This window comes from Helianthus annuus, chromosome 15 (assembly GCF_002127325.2).
Source record: "Helianthus annuus cultivar XRQ/B chromosome 15, HanXRQr2.0-SUNRISE, whole genome shotgun sequence".
NCBI lineage: Eukaryota > Viridiplantae > Streptophyta > Magnoliopsida > Asterales > Asteraceae > Helianthus > Helianthus annuus.
Window position 1 is genome coordinate 157,780,690 of NC_035447.2, and position 17,706 is coordinate 157,798,395.

The window sequence follows — 17,706 nt, forward strand, 5'->3', positions numbered from 1 at the left end:
GCAAAGAGACCAATATCTAACGAGGGTTAAGACAAATACCAAATATGGTACGATTTATGCATTTTGAGCATTTGAGTGACTATCTAGGAGTGCTTCTTCAACTTTTGGGTTTTTGACATTTTTTAGCTCTTTTAAGATATCTTGGTTGTGCCTAGATCAACATGTATCTGGATGCAGCAGAAGGACAACCCTGATATCCCTGGATGAAATCACAATATAAAGACCCAAAACGTCAGATCTTGGCAATCTCTCAACGCAACATTTAAGATCATTAAACCATACGCCACTGATGTGTTACCCACTCATACTCGGTTCTTTAGGTTTATATCACGTTGGTAAGTTGATTATTTCATTCTTTTTGCCTACTGGTACATCATATGATGAAGCTGCTATCACACTTAAGCAATTTAAATTCAGCTTCAGTGTGACAATCTAACTTGCTGATTGTAAGTCCCGAAAATCCGGATCAAACAACGATATCAAACAATCGCCGAGGATGGGCGGAATCCAAGCTTGATGATATTCAAGAAATCAAGAACAAGAAAGATGGAGATTTGAAGATGAAGATTTGTTGACTCAAATGCTTAAACTTGCATACAAGGAGCTTGTCTAATACAAGTTTCTAAAATAAGGAACCAACCCCAAGCACCTAATTATCATCTACTATTTATACTAAAGGGATTAGGGAGCATTCCCCCATAACCCTAGGCCCAAATTCCCCAAAGCCCAGTCTAATACCCCGCTTTCTAGAACCTGGTCCATTAAGCAATAAACCTACTAATCCATAAACCTATAGGGCCTAATAATCCCCCTAGGTTTATTGGATTAGTTGCTGAATCAGTTTACTTAATGTTAAGCTTATGTACAAGTTACACCATCAAAGAACCTAAACTTTAAACTATGGTAACATGAAGATCTAACATAATTTAAGTGAAAATAAGTTGTTTATAGAAGTTGTTCGATGTATGTTATGAAGTTGTGAATATTAAATCTTATGTTTTTAGTTAGATCCATCATGTGAAAGCTTGTTAGAAGCTTAGATCTAACAAGTTTAAGCATGGATCTTGAAAGATCCATGGTGAAACTTGAAGATTGTCACACCCCGATATTTCCACGTATTACCGGTGGGCCTGGTGGGGAGTATCGTAACGTAGTTGATATCATCATAGTCAAACAACACAATTTAAATGCACAGCGGAAGCAAAAGATGAATCACATTACAAACCGAATAAAAAGTAATATCAAAGTATTACAACCGGACTGTAAAGGATCCACAGGCGGATCAAAAGTAAAAGGAAAATTGTTCAACAGATTCATAACATCTAAAGCTTGCAAGACTTGGTTAATGATGCCAGGAGTAGCCAGCCTATTTCGTCTAGTACCTACACTTAGCCTTTTTGGAAAATACGTCAGTTTACACTGGTAAATACAATTAACTGACTCATTTTGAAAAGAGTTTAAGAAAATTAATTTGAATGCCCATGGCACAAAAGTTCTTTTATAACTTGGGACAATTATTAAAAATAATCTTGTATATAGTTTTACTTATTTGTCGTCCGTCAGGGCCGGTTAGAAGAGCCGGACAAGATTAACTGACATGCCACAGGTATAATGCCCACAAGGTTAATTCCTTTAAGTGGGTTACCAGTTTTTACATATGCAACTGTCAGGTGTATGCCTACACCCCGTGCTTAGGTCGTGGCCATTTCAATGAATGATGCCAAGGATATCCGGGACATGGTCATTTAACCCCCAAAGGCCATACACCAAATGATAGAGATTAAAACGGGTTATGTAAATACATTAATCACAATCCGATTTAAATGACTACACACCCGACCAAGCGGTATTATTATAATACCGTATCCCAAGCCCGTATAGGGAAAATAAGTTAAAAGTATTTACCTGAGCAAGTAGAAATCACAAACAGCGAATGCAAGTAGCTTTTACCGGGCTCCTTGTCACTCCCCAACCAATGGCGGAATCATCGGGGCGCGACACTAGGCGAATCAGATTGCTCAAGAGAATTCATAACAACTATATTGCGATAATATTTATTACATTCGTTATCCCATACTAACAAATAATACAATCACATAAGTCATCACAGATTTCTTGTCCTCTCGAACAATTCCAATCCGACAACCTAGATTTTTAGGTGAGTTTCTAGACTTCCTAGCTTGATTTGATGAAGACTTCAACTAACCTGCAACATACGTTAAAATATTGTCAATACAAAAGTATTGGCGAGTATACAGGTTTAATATGTAGTAGTACAATAGATTAAAAGTGCTGCGAATCTCCACATGCATAGACGTAATACATGACATATACACTCACAAAACTGATACTACCAGCTAAGTCCTCGATGCTCGATTCTTCGATGGCATAACTAGACCCCGTCGGGCGCAATAGTACTATACTAGTCGTGGTGGGACGTCACGAGTATAAGTCCTAGCACATATGTAACTAGCATCACATATATCTATGCAAACAGTTATTCGCAAGTGATAAATTGACTGATTAAATGATTCGTTGATGAGTTCGATTTATAAGGAACGTATGTTACACCCAAAGTTCGATAAAAGGGGTCAAGTATACTCACAATGCTTAATTGCGAGTAAACACAACTTGATTTGGATCGATTGAGATTGCGTTTGATTTAACCTGGTTACAGACTGATTACATGAGCGTTTGATATCGCGTTAAACGATAACGAAGTTCCCAAAGTTTGGTCGGATGGATGGTTTGATCGAATGGGCTATTTGATCGAATAGCCTGTTCGATCGAATGGCCTGTTCGATCGAATGGGCTGTTCGATTGACCAGCCTGTTCGATCGACCAGCCTGTTCGATTGAACGGACTGTTCGATCGACTGGCCCGTACCACTGTTTTCGACAATTTTTGCATGCTTTGACGGTTTTGATCGTGGCGGTGTTTCTTCGTGCTAAACAACTGGAATCCCATCAAGTCCGGCCCGTTCTACGACCAGGAACCACCCCGTTCCATCAGATCTGGCCGTTCTTGACTGCTTTTCCCACGTTTAACCCGAAAACACGCACACACTTTGGCTAGGTAACATAGATTTAGGTGAGATTCGTTATTAAACAGGTGGAAATATTTAGATTCGAGTCGTTTATTGGTGAAAATGAGGTCACTCTTTGAAGTTCTTCTGAACTTATGATGACATCATCTTTAAAACTCCTCAAATCCTTGGAATCACACAACTTCTTGATTAGAAAACATAGATTTAGACTAGATCTGAGTAAAAACGTATGGATATCCCCAGATCTAGGTCGTTCTTTCATGGGATGACATTATCCTCGGAGTTCATAAGAACTCCAAGGTGACATCACCCTAGAATGCCCAAAATCCAGAGATTTCACGGTTAAAAGTGGAGATTTGAAAGGTAGAAAGGTGTAGAATTGAGTTTAGATCAAAGAAGTACAAGATTTAGGTTAGAAACTTACAAGAATCACGAGGAATCGAGAGAAAATAGCCCAAGAGCGTGCTGGTCGAGTGGGAGCTTCTCACCAGGGTGAAAGGTGACTGAAATGGGGTATTTATAGGCAAGAGAGGGAAGGAGAGGAAAAAGAAGCATTTGGGTCGAGTGGCCCATTCGATCGGACGACCTGTTCGATCGGATGGCCCATCCGATCGGCTGGCCTGTCCGTTCGGACGACCCATTCGATCGGCTAGGCCTTCCGTTTGGACAGCCTGTCCGTTCGGGGGTGACTTGGCCAGTTTCGTTAGGTGTTTTGCGTTGCGATAGCTTCGGGCATTTATTTCGTTCATATTTATTTATTATTTATTTATCTATTATAACGAATCACAAGAGGGTCGTATATACGTACCTATATGTCCAATATTCGGTGCGAGGGTCGAGTTACGCGTGCCTTCGAGTGCGTTCTTCGACGTGATGTGCCACAATGATTATCGGGGTACTACTTGATCGTATTGCCATCATCGTCACGATGGTTGGAGGCATGGTACTCACCCGAAAGTCCTTGTTAGCGTTAATTGTTTACGTTTTGACACCTCACAGTTATCGAGGAGGGTAGATTAAGCCCTCACTCAACATCATCGTGAGTGTTATGATTTTTGAAAATAGCTTTGTAATAGCGATAAAATATGCGTAGTTATTCGATTATACTTCGATTTAGCGATGTATCTGATATAGCTACATTATGATCCGAATCTCTAGTGCCAGGCGTAACGAGTGTAACGAGCAGTAACAACGCACGAAGGTGCGGGTTGTTACAGTCTCCCCTGCTTTAGTAAATTTCGTCCCGAAATTAATCCATTAGTAGGGTCGTAAGGGTTGATGCGATTTAGAGTAGCGATTAAAAGCATCTAGACGAGCGAGCGATCGATTAAGATTCAATGAGTGAGAGCGGTGAGAAGATACGATTTGAACAACCAAAAGCGATAACACACACAAAAGCGATTCCATAGCGTTTTAAACTTACCGATAATCGATTAATCTTCGAAGGTATTTAGGAAAATCCCCTCATGGCGCGGAGCTAACTGCATCAATGTCCACTCCAGCGCGATGGGAAGGGTTTTTGTTAGTTTGATAACAGGTTTTGAGTTATACATTTTAAAAGAATTTGGTGCTAAAAGTAGTTTTAAGAAAACTCTCCTATAACGTAGGTTCGAGCTGAAACTCGATTGCTGAACTTATGAAACTTCCATTGGGCATGGAGCTAACCTGATTCGATGTTTTCTTCATGTTAGAAAATTTCACTTGTCCATCGGTTTTAATAAAATTTTATAAAAATTGGTTTTCTTTAACAGCACGGAAAAATAGTTTAAATCGAGCCCCACGTGGCACTTTCCCACGAAAGTTTATTAATATGATTAAAACACTTATATATAGGAAGTACCAGCGGCGTATCCACCATGTTTTGCCCATATTACCTCTGTTTCGTGAGGCGGTGTCACGCGCGTCAATAAGACACAGATAGAATTTCGTTCCGTCGGTCCAAGAGATAGGATGCTAAACCGAGTCGTGAATAGGAGCGAATTGGATGCAGACAAGCGTTGATAGCGAGTGCGAGTAGTTCGATGACACGAAACATCGATACGATGATCGTTAAACGATGGCGAATGACGCGATTTTGATTGCGAATAATGCGATTTTCGATTCGATTCCACATAAAACCCACATGGCATGTTTCCACGAGAGTTGCTAATACGGCAAACGCCACGTTTCCCATATTAGTTTCGTCTCGTGAAGCGATGTCATGTGCCCTAATACTACACAAACTGTGGTGATTCCCAAGCGATAATCGATGATCTGAATAGCGATAAGTAATAGACTCTAATAAATGATAAGTGACAATTGTTGCGTTGCGAGCGATATGCGATTAGATTGAGTCGAATATACCACAAACAGTAACTAATGCTAGCCCACATGGCCTTTTTCCACGAAAGTCGGCTAATATGGTTAAAACACCACCATGCTTCGACCCTATTAGTTTTGTCTCGTGAAGCGAGGTCGTGCGTGCTAACATAACACAGATAACACGAATATCGATGAGTGATAGCGACACGTGATAAGAGTATCGAGTTGATGAAATAGGCACGAAATGCGTTAAAGCGAAAAACGGCGAGTGGTTTTCGATACTCGTCTAGCGATCCACAATAAGCGATCCACACCAGGCGGTAGAAGTGCACACAATGGTTGATAATCATCGGTAGAGATTTCGAGATAAACACATGATGCGATTGCGATTTTGAGCCATATATCGAGTGATTTAGATTGCGAGATAGATCTAGCAAAACTGCGATCGAGTTGCGTTATAGACTTACGACCAGTCTTGCGTTGCTCCAATTGCTCTTCGGGGTGAACTTACCCAAGTCCATCGATGTGGCAATTGCATTGCGTACGCAGACTTACGAGAAGTCTCGCAGTGATGCGATTTGGTTTTGTTACGCCTTGCGATCGATTTGTATTGTGTCTAAAATATCCATAATAATATAATAGGTCTAATAATGTCCAACTCTACATGGCACTTTCTTCATGAAGCTTCGGTAGTATGGTAAGGCTCACCTTGCGTTACCCCTACTACTTATGTCCCGTGATTTGGTGTCATGGTTTGTTGACATGGCCAAGACGCTTATATAAAGGAAGTACCAGCGGCATATCCACCACGCTTGACCATGCTTTTAAACGTTATGGCACCATTGGAATTTCACTACGATCTCCGCGCACTGACCAAAATAATCCCGTGTGCACCCGCGATTAGTTGTTCCTTGCACGTCTATCGTACCTCATTCTAAGAGTCTTGTAAGGGAAAAATACATTACATAGTGCATAGTGCTAGCGTCTAGGTGGTGCGCGAGTATAAGAGAAATAGAATCCACACATAAAAGAAAAAGATGGCAATAAGTCGTATCATTACAACAACATTAGAAACAAAATAACGTTGTTGGGGAGGACTCCTACGGAGACTGCGGTTGTTGCTGAATTTCCTCAAAGCTGCGGTCCTGCGCGGCAGTGCTGCGTATGATGACCATACCAGTGGCAATTTGTGCAATAGCGACAATTTGCTTCTGGCGGGTGATGATACGTACACGTGAAGCACAGGGGATGGGGCCCATTGTAAGCACATGTAAGTTGAAACGGGACTGCTCGGAGAGGTTCTGGTCGCGACAGTCTGGTGGTTGCAGAGTCTGGGCTCATTGTTTTTCGTTTGTGGTCGGGTTGATCTTCTCGGGATGATGCAATGTTGTCGGTGGATTCGTCTGGGGATTCGCTGGGAACATCCTCAGAGCAATCCTCAGAAGAACCTTCAGAGGAGTTGCTAGATGAACCATTAGCCGATTCTGTGACAACTCGAAATCTAGAACCTTCGTTGTGTCTTGATGCAACCTACTTGTAAGTTATGTGACTAGTTAACTGATTAAACTTAATGATAAACGTGAACTTTTATGTGCTTTGTTATGTGTGCATTTGTATGTATATATGTATGTGTTATATGCGAGTCGAGAACCCGACCGAGAACAAGGAACCCGACTCGAGACCATGAGGTCTCGAGTGTATAGTAACCGGTTTGGGCCTTTGGCCGGTTGGGCCATTTGGGCCGTAAACCCTCACCCGAAACCCATTAAGGGTGCACCACTTGGAACTAGCATATATATAGCACTCCTTAGTTAACCTTGTCATTTTTGAACATCACAATACACACACTCTCCTATCCTCTCTCTCACTAAAACTCTAGAACACAAACACACTCCTCATTCTCGGATTTGGACCTTGGATCGGCTCACACACACACCCGGTTGGAAGCTTCACACACACCCTCGAAACCCATCAACCGGTTAGTGTTTCTTGATGATTATTGTTGAATGCTTAGTGTTAATATGTTCATGTTGTGTTTGTGCTTGAATGGATGTATGATGAGATTATGTGATAATATGGTGGTTGATTGAGTTATGCATGATGTTTTGAAAAGAAATCGTTTCATGAATGTTTCTTGTTATGTGGAACTATGCATAAATGTTTGATGTTGAAAATCGGTTCATTGTATGTTAAAAAGGTGAATGATGTTATCGGTTGTACTTGGATTTGGATCCGAAAAGTTTGGGTGTTTATACTAAACAAATCGGCTAATGAATATGTTTGTCATGATAGGATGCATGGTAGTGAATGATAGTTCATAATTTTGCTTGAACAAAGGTTGAATATGTGATGAATATGCTTGAATGTTTGAAGAACAATTTGAATGATGGTTGAAGATGTGAAAACCCTTATGATTTTGATCCATTTTCACTAATAGACTGATTAGGAAAACTTGTTAGTGAAATCCTATTGGTTGTTTCCTGATTTGGGCCTGATTACATAGTACCATTAGGCTGACCATACCTGAATCAACACTGAACATGAAAATGACAGCATTCCGACTCGCAATCACACAGTTGCGACTCGCAACCACAGCGTGATAACTCGAGACCACGCGGTTGCGACTCGCAACCAGAACAGGACAAGCCGAGACCACAGGTTGCGACACAGGTTACGAGTCCCGTTGCGACTCGAGACCTCAGCATGACGAGCCGAAACCATGGTTGTGACACCGGTTGCGACTCGCAACCATTTATGATCAGCACAAACAGCATGACTCGAGACCATGCTTGCGAGTCCGGTTGCGACTCGAGACCACACTTATGGGCCTAAGTTAGTGGGCCGGACTTATGGACTTCTGTGTTAACTGTTTAATACGAGTATTGGGCTTAAATAGTTGGACTGAACTTGTGAGCCGTATGTGCTACTGTTGATTGAAAATACTGTGAACTGTTAAACGTGTTGCCATACGTGTTGAACATTCGTGCACTGCTTGGTTTGAATCTGATTATAAGTGGTATCCATGTTAGGACGTAATTGACTACTTGCGACTTGATTGACCTTTCTGTGATTAACTGCCGAGCAAAACAAGGTGAGTTCACACCCTCTACAAAGCATGGGATTCCCTGGGTTGGGAACGGGGTTAAGGAACGTGGATTCCTCGTCCTCCTTGGGTAGGACGTCAGTGGTTCAGGAATGTGATTCCTCGTCCGGATGGACGGATAACACGTACTAGACTAAAACTCTATCACGAAGTCCCTCCTTTTTGTATCGACTAATCGCCGGGCCAATGGCGAGCGGGTCATTAGTTAGATAGCGCTATTTAGGTCTGACAAGCCTCACACCGTGCCGCAGAGGACGGGCGTGAACTAATGGATCTGGGGCACGTCAATGATGATAGACATTGATGTTTTCAGGGCACATAAACATGACTACAGTCAGCAGTCGATATGGTAACGAGTCTAGTGTACGCATGGGGTAGCCCCCACGGCCGAAATGCCTGATAACTAACATGGGGTAGCCCCCACGGCTGGAATGCCGGAGTAACTGGGAATGAACATGTCACGTTTTTAAACTATGGGGTAATCCCCACGGCAGGATGCCAGTTAAAGTAAACTGTTTTCGAAACAACTAAAACGAACACCCAACCGTGAACTCACTCAACTAGTTGTTGACTCGTTACTACATGCTTTGCAGGACCATAGGTACTCAGCTGAAGCTTGCATGGAGGAGGGTCGTTGTGGGACACGGATTGCTACGTGCTATGTTAAACTTGAAACCATTCGAACTTATGTTTTAACTTTAAGACTTATGCTTCCGCTTGCAACTTAACTTGTTTGTTTTGAAACACCAATCGTATTGGTTAAACTTTTATAACTGTTTATATGCTTGCTCAGTATGATTGGTGGCTGGATCCTGGTCAGTCACGCCTCCAAGCGGTAGTACTCCGCAGGTGGGATTTTGGGGGTGTGACAGATTGGTATCAGAGCCATTGGTTATAGTGAACTTGGTTTTAATAAAGGAGAAACGCTTTTTGTTAAAACCAGACTATAACCGGTTTAGTGCTCAACGGTCCACAACGACACTTCGCTCCTCATGCAAGGCTCGACATACTAGGTAATATGATGTGCATATATTGCCTACCTGTTAGTTACGTAGTACATTGCTCATGGTATGCTTGATTAGTATAGCTACTGTTGTTTGAACACGTGTGTGCTTACTCTGTCCTACTATCGTACTTTCGCGAACCTCTCTCACACGTATTACTCTTATTATGAAGAATCATGTCTGGACGCGTTAACATGACACAAGCCCAGTTGACGGCTTTAATCAACGAACGAGTTGCCGCAGCGCTTGCAGCTGCAAACGCAGGAGGTATAACCTGCAGTCCGAAATTGTTCTAGGATCATTTGGATCCTACTCTCGTGAACCAACCTTTGTGTTAAACTCTGTCTTTCTTTCACCTACCTTAGGTCAATATGCTCAGGCACCGGTGTGCACTTTTAAGACCTTTATGGACTGTCGACCCACTACTTTTAGCGGAACTGAAGGAGCAGTAGGTCTCCTACACTGGTTTGAGAAACTAGAATCTGTGTTCGAAATGTGTGAATGCCCTGAAGCGCGCAGGGTGAAGTATGCTACTGGTACTCTCGAGGGTTTGGCCCTCACGTGGTGGAATGCTCAAGTGCAAATGCTGGGGTTGGTTGCTGCCAACGCCACCCCATGGGAAACTTTCAAGGAAATGATCAGGGAGGAATACTGCAGTCGTGACGACATTCACAAGCTGGAAGATGAGTTCTACAATCTCAAGATGACGGGGTCAGAGATTGAGGCATACACTAAGAGATCGCATGAGCTTGCCTTGTTGTGTCCTACTATGGTGGACCCTCTGTATAAGCGAATTGAACTCTATCTCAAGGGCTTGGTGCCAGAGATCCAAAGCCATGTGACTTCAGCAAACTTGACTACTATCCAGCAGGTTGTACAGTTGGCTCACCGTCTCACTGATCAAGCGGTGGAGCAGAACAAGTTACCCAAGCGCATAGGTGCTGCAACTACTTCTGGTGCTTCTAGTGGGGACAAACGGAAATGGGATGGAACTTCAAGCAGGGGTTCAACTTCTGTGCAATCTCAGTCTCAGCAGAGAAAGACGGACGATCACAAGAGCCCCAGTCAGCAATCGTCTGGTGGTCAAAGTCACGGTGGATACAAGGGGAATCACCCCAAATGCAATCGTTGCAACCTACACCACAGTGGGCCATGCACCAGGGGCAACTGTCATCGGTGCAACAAGCCTGGTCATGTTGCAAAGGATTGCAGGAACGCATACCCCGCCAATCAGAATCGTCAGCAACCTCAGCAGAACCAGCGACAGCAGCAGGGTAACAACAAAGGGTGCTTTCAGTGTGGAGCTGAAGGCCACTTCAAGAAAGATTGTCCCCAACTGAATCAGAACAACAACAATCAGGGGAATGGTAACAATGGGAACAACAACAACAATGGTGCTAGGGGACGAGTGTTCGTGATTGGTCAAGGTGAAGCAAGGAATGATCCCAACGTGGTGACGGGTAAGTTCCTTCTCGACGACTTTTATGTTACAGTCTTATTTGATTCGGGTGCCGATACTAGCTATGTGTCACTAGAAGTTAGTAAGATGCTTAAGCGTATTCCTACACCCCTGAGTGACAAGCACACTGTAGAGCTAGCTAATGGTAAGAGTTTGGAAGCCTCACACGTAGTCAAGGGTTGCCAGCTCATTCTCGCTAACCAGACCTTCTCTATTGATCTTATTCCTATTGTCTTGGGTAGTTTCGACGTTGTCATTGGGATGGATTGGTTATCCCAACACCGAGCAGAGATTCTTTGCAACGAGAAGATCGTTCGTATTCCTGGGTTAGGTAGTGAACCTCTCATGATTCGTGGCGACAAGAGAAGTGCTGTTGAGAACATCATCTCTCTTCTTAAGGCCCAGAAGTGCTTACGAAAGGGCCACACTGCGATTTTGGCTCTAGTTACTGATGCCACAGAAAAGGAGAAGAAGCTAGAAGATTTTCCAGTTGTACGCGACTATCCTGAGGTATTCCCTGAGGAATTACCTGGTCTTCCGCCCCATCGCCAAGTCGAGTTTCAGATTGAACTAGCTCCTGGAGCTGCGCCTGTAGCCCGTGCACCTTATCGTTTAGCTCCATCAGAGTTGGAAGAACTCTCCACGCAACTGCAAGAACTCCTGGATAAGGGTTTTATTCGTCCTAGCTCATCGCCTTGGGGAGCTCCAGTGTTATTTGTGAAGAAGAAAGATGGTACCTTCAGAATGTGTATCGACTATCGTGAACTCAACAAGGTGACTGTGAAGAACCGTTATCCTCTACCGCGTATTGACGACTTGTTTGACCAGTTGCAGGGGTCGAGCTACTATTCAAAGATCGATCTGAGATCGGGATATCACCAGTTGAGAGTTCGAGAAGAGGATATCTCTAAGACGGCCTTTAGGACTCGATATGGGCACTATGAGTTTTTGGTCATGCCGTTTGGGATGACGAACGCACCGGCAGTTTTTATGGATTTGATGAATCGAGTGTGCAAGCCCTACCTGGACAAGTTTGTTATAGTCTTCATCGACGACATCCTGATCTATTCTAAGAGCAAAGAGGAGCACGAACAGCATCTACGACTTATTCTGGAACTCCTTCGGAAGGAACAGCTTTACGCAAAATTCTCGAATTGCGACTTCTGGCTTCGTGAAGTCCATTTCCTAGGACACGTGGTGAACAAGGATGGGATTCACGTTGATCCATCCAAAGTGGACTCTATTAAGAACTGGCCTGCACCTCGTACACCAAAGGAAATTCGTCAATTCTTGGGATTGGCAGGTTACTACAGGAGATTCATTAAGGATTTTTCTAAGATCGCGCAGCCTCTCACCTTGTTAACACAGAAAGGCGTTGTCTATCATTGGGGAAATGCACAAGAGTTAGCTTTTCAGCACCTAAAGGATAGACTTTGTAGTGCACCTATCCTTTCATTGCCAGAGGGCACAGAAGATTTTGTGGTTTACTGTGATGCATCAATTCAAGGTCTTGGTTGTGTAATGATGCAACGAGATAAAGTCATAGCCTACGCCTCACGACAACTCAAAGTTCACGAGAAGAACTACACGACGCATGATTTGGAGCTGGGAGCTGTTGTTTTCGCACTTAAGTTATGGCGACATTACCTATACGGAACCAAGTGCGCCATCTACACCGACCACAGGAGCCTAGAGCACATATTCAAGCAGAAGGAACTGAATATGCGGCAGCGACGATGGGTCGAGCTGCTGAATGACTACGAGTGCTCCATCAGGTATCACCCGGGCAAGGCCAATGTCGTGGCTGACGCCCTGAGTCGAAAGGACACTGCGCCTAAGCGCGTAAGAGCTCTACAACTCACGATCCATTCTAGTCTACCTTCGCAAATACGAGCTGCTCAGATAGAAGCACTGAAACCAGAAAACGTTAGAGCCGAAGCTCTACGCGGGTCAAGACAACGTTTAGAACAGAAGGAAGACGGTGCTTACTACGTAACAGGACGCATTTGGGTCCCACTCTATGGCGACTTACGAGAACTTGTGATGGATGAAGCGCACAAATCCCGCTACTCGGTACACCCTGGTTCGGATAAGATGTACCACGATATTAAAACTACGTATTGGTGGCCTAGCATGAAGGCCCACATAGCAACTTACGTCAGCAAATGTTTGACTTGTGCGCGAGTCAAGACGGAATATCAGAAACCCTCAGGCCTACTTCAGCAACCAGAGATACCACAATGGAAATGGGAGCAAATTTCCATGGATTTCGTTACTGGCCTACCTAGATCACAGCGCGGAAACGATACTATCTGGGTGATCGTGGATCGACTCACAAAATCCGCACACTTTTTGGCAATCAAAGAAACGGATAAATTCTCCACCCTAGCAGAGATATACCTTAAGGAAGTTGTTTCGAGGCACGGGGTGCCCACCTCTATCATCTCTGATCGAGATGCACGTTTTACTTCGGAACTGTGGCAAGCAATGCACAAGTCTTTTGGCTCACGTCTAGATATGAGCACAGCGTATCACCCGCAGACGGACGGGCAGTCCGAGCGCACTATTCAGGCACTAGAAGACATGCTTCGCGCTTGTGTAATTGACTTTGGCAACAGCTGGGAAAGGCATCTGCCACTCGTGGAATTTTCATACAATAACAGCTACCACACCAGCATTAAAGCTGCTCCGTTCGAGGCATTGTACGGACGTAAATGCCGGTCACCCCTCTGTTGGGCAGAGGTGGGGGATAGTCAGATCACTGGTCCAGAACATGTGGTAGACACTACTGAGCGGATTGCTCAAATACGACAACGCATGGCGGCCGCTCGTGACCGTCAGAAGGCTTACGCCGATAAGGGCAGGAAACCACTTGAGCTCCAGGTTGGGGAGCGGGTTCTACTCAAAGTTTCACCCTGGAAGGGTGTGGTTCGTTTTGGTAAACGAGGCAAACTCAACCCACGGTACGTTGGACCTTTCGAAATCCTTGAGAAAATAGGCAAGGTGGCCTACAGACTGAACTTACCAGCAGAACTCGGTGCAGTTCACAACGTTTTCCATGTGTCGAATCTGAAGAAGTGTCTGTCAGATGAGACGCACGTAGTTCCTCTGAAGGAACTCACGATCGACGAACAGTTGAAATTCGTCGAAGAACCAGTCGAAATCACGGACCGGGATGTTAAGGTCCTCAAGAGCACTAGAATACCTCTTGTTCGAGTTCGTTGGAACTCACGTCGCGGCCCAGAGTTTACCTGGGAGCGCGAAGATCGGATGAAACAAAAGTATCCCCAACTGTTTGAGAACAGTACAAACGCTACTGAGGCTGAAGCTACGGAATTTCGGGACGAAATTCCAGATCAACGGGGGGTGGATGTGACACCCCAGGAAAACCAGGAAAACCATGCAACTTGACTAGCTTCCTCAGTGAGTGCCATCAAATTTCGGGACGAAATTTTTTTCAACTTGGGGATGATGTGACAACTCGAAATCTAGAACCTTCGTTGTGTCTTGATGCAACCTACTTGTAAGTTATGTGACTAGTTAACTGATTAAACTTAATGATAAACGTGAACTTTTATGTGCTTTGTTATGTGTGCATTTGTATGTATATATGTATGTGTTATATGCGAGTCGAGAACCCGACCGAGAACAAGGAACCCGACTCGAGACCATGAGGTCTCGAGTGTATAGTAACCGGTTTGGGCCTTTGGCCGGTTGGGCCATTTGGGCCGTAAACCCTCACCCGAAACCCATTAAGGGTGCACCACTTGGAACTAGCATATATATAGCACTCCTTAGTTAACCTTGTCATTTTTGAACATCACAATACACACACTCTCCTATCCTCTCTCTCACTAAAACTCTAGAACACAAACACACTCCTCATTCTCGGATTTGGACCTTGGATCGGCTCACACACACACCCGGTTGGAAGCTTCACACACACCCTCGAAACCCATCAACCGGTTAGTGTTTCTTGATGATTATTGTTGAATGCTTAGTGTTAATATGTTCATGTTGTGTTTGTGCTTGAATGGATGTATGATGAGATTATGTGATAATATGGTGGTTGATTGAGTTATGCATGATGTTTTGAAAAGAAATCGGTTCATGAATGTTTCTTGTTATGTGGAACTATGCATAAATGTTTGATGTTGAAAATCGGTTCATTGTATGTTAAAAAGGTGAATGATGTTATCGGTTGTACTTGGATTTGGATCCGAAAAGTTTGGGTGTTTATACTAAACAAATCGGCTAATGAATATGTTTGTCATGATAGGATGCATGGTAGTGAATGATAGTTCATAATTTTGCTTGAACAAAGGTTGAATATGTGATGAATATGCTTGAATGTTTGAAGAACAATTTGAATGATGGTTGAAGATGTGAAAACCCTTATGATTTTGATCCATTTTCACTAATAGACTGATTAGGAAAACTTGTTAGTGAAATCCTATTGGTTGTTTCCTGATTTGGGCCTGATTACATAGTACCATTAGGCTGACCATACCTGAATCAACACTGAACATGAAAATGACAGCATTCCGACTCGCAATCACACAGTTGCGACTCGCAACCACAGCGTGATAACTCGAGACCACGCGGTTGCGACTCGCAACCAGAACAGGACAAGCCGAGACCACAGGTTGCGACACAGGTTACGAGTCCCGTTGCGACTCGAGACCTCAGCATGACGAGCCGAAACCATGGTTGTGACACCGGTTGCGACTCGCAACCATTTATGATCAGCACAAACAGCATGACTCGAGACCATGCTTGCGAGTCCGGTTGCGACTCGAGACCACACTTATGGGCCTAAGTTAGTGGGCCGGACTTATGGACTTCTGTGTTAACTGTTTAATACGAGTATTGGGCTTAAATAGTTGGACTGAACTTGTGAGCCGTATGTGCTACTGTTGATTGAAAATACTGTGAACTGTTAAACGTGTTGCCATACGTGTTGAACATTCGTGCACTGCTTGGTTTGAATCTGATTATAAGTGGTATCCATGTTAGGACGTAATTGACTACTTGCGACTTGATTGACCTTTCTGTGATTAACTGCCGAGCAAAACAAGGTGAGTTCACACCCTCTACAAAGCATGGGATTCCCTGGGTTGGGAACGGGGTTAAGGAACGTGGATTCTCGTCCTCCTTGGGTAGGACGTCAGTGGTTCAGGAATGTGATTCCTCGTCCGGATGGACGGATAACACGTACTAGACTAAAACTCTATCACGAAGTCCCTCCTTTTTGTATCGACTAATCGCCGGGCCAATGGCGAGCGGGTCATTAGTTAGATAGCGCTATTTAGGTCTGACAAGCCTCACACCGTGCCGCAGAGGACGGGCGTGAACTAATGGATCTGAGGCACGTCAATGATGATAGACATTGATGTTTTCAGGGCACATAAACATGACTACAGTCAGCAGTCGATATGGTAACGAGTCTAGTGTACGCATGGGGTAGCCCCCACGGCCGAAATGCCTGATAACTAACATGGGGTAGCCCCCACGGCTGGAATGCCGGAGTAACTGGGAATGAACATGTCACGTTTTTAAACTATGGGGTAATCCCCACGGCAGGATGCCAGTTAAAGTAAACTGTTTTCGAAACAACTAAAACGAACACCCAACCGTGAACTCACTCAACTAGTTTTTGACTCGTTACTACATGCTTTGCAGGACCATAGGTACTCAGCTGGAGCTTGCATGGAGGAGGGTCGTTGTGGGACACGGATTGCTACGTGCTATGTTAAACTTGAAACCATTCGAACTTATGTTTTAACTTTAAGACTTATGCTTCCGCTTGCAACTTAACTTGTTTGTTTTGAAACACCAATCGTATTGGTTAAACTTTTATAACTGCTTATATGCTTGCTCAGTATGATTGGTGGCTGGATCCTGGTCAGTCACGCCTCCAAGCGGTAGTACTCCGCAGGTGGGATTTTGGGGGTGTGACAGATTCGCTCGAGGAATCGTCAGAGGAGTTGATGATGATTGCTTGATGAGCTTGTTTGACAGGCTTCTTGGAGAAAGATCCGTCCAAGACTCGTTTGCTGTTGATCTCTGCGGCTAAACGGTAGGCTTCTTCGATGGTAGCAGGTCTTGCAGCTTCGACAAAATCACCTACCCACTCAGGTAAGCCGCGGATGTACTTTGGAATGGCTTTCTCTGAAGTGTTAACTTGACTTGGGCAGATTGTACTAAGCTGCTTGAACCTTGCTGTATAGCCAGCATTGTCACCTTCGGTTTGCTTGATTTCCAAAAATTCATTTTCTAGCTTCTGGACTTCGTGAGGTGGACAATATTCTTCCTTCATCAGTTCCTTCAGCTCGTCCCAAGAGAGGGCGTAAGCTGCGGAGATCCCACGTTTGTTGCGTTCGGCGGTCCACCAGTCGAGTGCTCGCGATTGAAATACTCCGGTAGCACAAGTAGTACGGAAACTATCGGGACACCCACTTTGATGAAGGGTAACTTCGATAGAATCGAACCACTGGAGTAGTTGGGTCACACCTCCCTCACCTGTGAATCCTATCGGGTCACAGGCTTTGAAGTGTTTGTAGAGGAAAGTAGATTGCGGCTCTTCCGTCTTAGAGTCCTTCGCGACTTGAGAATTACTGAGGGAGTGCACTTGAGCGACAATTTGAGGAATGAGCTTGACCACTTCCTTGGTCACAAGCGAGGCAATCCTCTTATCGGCGCTTCGTTTGGCTCTTCTCCTAGCTGTTCGTCTCGAGGCAGAGTTGTTGGAAGGCATCTAGACAGATAGGTTTGGAATGAGATTCGATCATAA